The sequence below is a fragment of the Suricata suricatta genome, chromosome 3, assembly GCF_006229205.1.
Source record: "Suricata suricatta isolate VVHF042 chromosome 3, meerkat_22Aug2017_6uvM2_HiC, whole genome shotgun sequence".
NCBI classification, from domain to species: domain Eukaryota; kingdom Metazoa; phylum Chordata; class Mammalia; order Carnivora; family Herpestidae; genus Suricata; species Suricata suricatta.
In genome coordinates this window covers 173,836,919-173,840,284 of record NC_043702.1, presented here as the reverse complement: position 1 = coordinate 173,840,284, position 3,366 = coordinate 173,836,919, and positions in this window count along the sequence as shown.

Here is a 3,366-nt window from a genome sequence, read left to right as displayed (position 1 = left end):
GAATCCCGACAGAAAAGCAATGAACGAAAAAATGGCTCTGTCTTGCTTCTTAAATTTGCAAGAAAAGTAACAATCAAACACTGGGGCCTTCAAGGCCACCTCACAACTCTGCCTCTTCCCAGACATTCTCTCTTGATGTATCAGCCCCCTAATTTTAACAACGTCTAACACTAACGCGTTTACCCGATGCCGGCACGTGCTAACAGCTTTACACGGATGATCTTATTTCATCCTCCCAACAGTCCTGTTAGGAAAGTTAACCATCGTCTGCCAACGAAGAAATGGCACTGAGCCGCTGGCTACTCGCCCAAATCAGACGGAGGGCAAGCGGTGGATGTAGGACTCGGGCGTCTCAGAGCCGGCGATAACACCCCTCGGTCTCGCAGCTCTCGGTGCTGCGACCTCGGTTTACCACGGCCTCTCCCTCGCGGCGGTAGTTCTGTTAGGGACCCAGGCTGGACCGCGGCACGCAGAGATCTTGGAGGATCGGAGTTTCACTTCACACCGGCGGGTCAAAGGAGACAATCTCGCCAAAGGTCTGAGCCCCGAGCGCAAGCGGGAGGGTAATTCATGGAGTTGTCTCTTGCGCATTCGTGGTAATTTCGCGCGCGGCAAACAGAGCGGGAGGAACCCTGGCGCTTGTGTTAGTTCCGTGCGTCATCCTACAGCGCATAACTCACTTCCCCAACAGTTCAAAACCATACGCCCTGGAAATCGGGCTCGCCCACTGCTCTCCAAGCCCGGTGCACTGAACGCCCGCCCTGGCGGAGAAGGCGTCCAGCCCGCAAGACACCGGTGGGGACTGCTCTGGCCGACTGCCCACGGAGAACTGTGGACAGAAGCAACTAGGTCCCAGGCTGCGCGCGCGCTTTCACGAACTCCCTCTTCTCCTGTCAACCCGACTTTTCTGGAAAGGTGGCCCAGGCCACGCTCCTGACAGCGGTTCCTCCCTCGTGAGGCCTAAATCGCAGCCCTCCCGCGGCGGTGCCACCGGGCAAAGCTACTCTCCGGCTCTAGCCTTTGCTCCCGAGCCCGGGCTCCGAATGCCACCGCTGGGGAGGGCAGCAGCCCCTTACCGTCATGGCGCCGTCCTCTCCGCAGGTACACGTGCAGCCTCCGGCCAGGGCGCCGCCATCTTCCCGGCAGCGGCGGGGGTCGGCCCCTCTAGGCTGCCGCAACCATAGAGATGATCACGTGACCCGGAAGTCCGGGTCCTGGGAGGCTAGTGAGTCTTGTGAAGGCTCTTCGGTGGATACGGTTGCCATGGAAACTCGCCGAACCGCGCCAGCTTCCAGAGGTTCGGGGGTGTTCTACTCACCGCCAGCCCACAGCCCCGGAGCGGCCGAGGGACTTGTCCCATCTGGCCCTGGGACAGCCGAGTTAGTCCCGGCACGAACGTGGGACAGGAGTCTCCGGGAGCGCGCAGGGGTCGCCGGGGGCCCCTCGGGGGGGTGGTCTTGGCGGGACGAATGCTCAGCTTGCGGGAACAGGCGTTGGGAGGTTTGAGTAGGCTCATCAAACGCTGTGCCGGGACCTGCCCCGGGACCTGCCCCGTTGGTACTGGTGATGCCCTGACTCGGGGAGCCCCTGGCCTGGCCAGGGTCGTTGACCCCGTGAGTGGGGCTGGAGGAAGTGGGGGGTGGGCCACGGAGCAGGACGCGGGGCCCGGGGTCCAGAACGCGCGCCAGGCTGGGGACTTTGCGCCTGCCTCGTCAGCTTGAGGCTCCACTGAGCAAACTTGGCAGTTAGCTCCACGTGGCTAGCAAGTGAGCCAGAGAAGTTGCACACACCCATCCGCACCAGCTGTGCCTGGGCCTCGCCAAGCCCCCCATCGGCTTCCCTATATCAGTGTTTAAGGTAGCTTAAGCGTGCACCTCCCCCAGGAGCTGCAACAGAAAAACCGGCATTTCCCCGTAAGATTTATCACAATTGCTCACTTTGTCACACTCCTCTTCATCACGTTTTCCCTGTAAAATTAACTCTACTTTAAAATATGCTACGGGAGATTGGGGCAGAGAGGGGGGAATCTCCTGAGTGGCTGCCTCAGTTAAACACTGGACTCTTGGTTTCTGCTCAGGGTCATGATGTAGTTAGTGAGTTCAGGCCCCCATTGGGCTCTGCTGACAGTGTGGAGCCTGCTTGGGATTCTCCGCCTCCCCACCTCTGTCAAATATAAACATTTTAAAACATGCTACATGGAGGGGCGCCTGGATGGCTGTCTGTTATGCCTTTGACATTGGCTCAGGTCATGATCTCCTGGTCTATGGGCTCTGCGCTGACGGCTCAGAGCCTGGAGCCTGCTTTGGAGTCTGTTTCTCCTTCTCTCTCTGCCCCTCCCCCACTGGCTCGCGCTCGCTCTCTCTCTCTCTCTCTCTCTCTCTCTCTCTCTCTCTCAAAAACAAATAAAAACACTTAGAAAAACAGTGCATGGGGACACTAGTTTAAACAGTGGATCTCGGTTAGTGGAATTCCAATGCTGTCTACGGGTGTGATTGCTTCCAAGGGAACCCTCAGGCACTGGGTTCAGTCGGGGAACCTTCTGTGAATGGGAGCCACGTCTGAGTCCTTTTCTCGGCCGCTGACTGTGGGACCTGGAACAAGTCCCTTCTGCTCAAGAGCACCCTGTCCCTGGTCCGGATAATTAGAATATTGGGCTGGTTAAGTCATCTCTACAAACCCGGTTTTACTGTGGTCTCTCGGGGCCCACTGAGGGACATCCCAGACCAGGCTTCAATCTCCGCCGCCTCCCCCTCCCTCACTTCTCTCCCCTCTGCCCGAGCAGTGTCCTAGCTCGTTGCGGTGATAGAAGAGGTTTGAAAACTCCAGAATGAGGCAACTGCAGGGGCCCTTCCCAGCTCACAGGACTCTGCGGGTCACTCTAAAAACCGAGTGGCCCTAATTCTCTGACTCAGGGCTCCTCTTCTACCTGTTTTGGTCTAGGGCCTTGAGCCCCGAGTTCTGCCGGACTCACTTATTCAATAAACATTTGTTAAGGGTCTTCTTTTTTTAATATTTTAAAATTATTTTTTAGTGTATTTATTTTGAGAGAGAGAGAATCCCAAGCAGGATCCACGCTGTCAGCGCAGAACCTGATGCGAGGCTCGGATTCACTAAATGTGAGATCATGCCCTGAGCCGAAATCAAGAGTCAGACGCTCCACTGACAGAGCCCCTCAGGCGCCCCATGAAGGGCCTTCTATAGACCGAGGACTGGGGGATAAACGTGTCCAGCCCTGTCCTGTTGGGCCTCACAGTCTTGTTGAGATATAGCAAGTTGCCAAGCGTTTGTATCACTGAGGGACGAGAACTCTGTACTGGGGTGGGGGCGGGGAGTAAGACTGAAGCACCTGTCCGTGTTCCGGGTCCC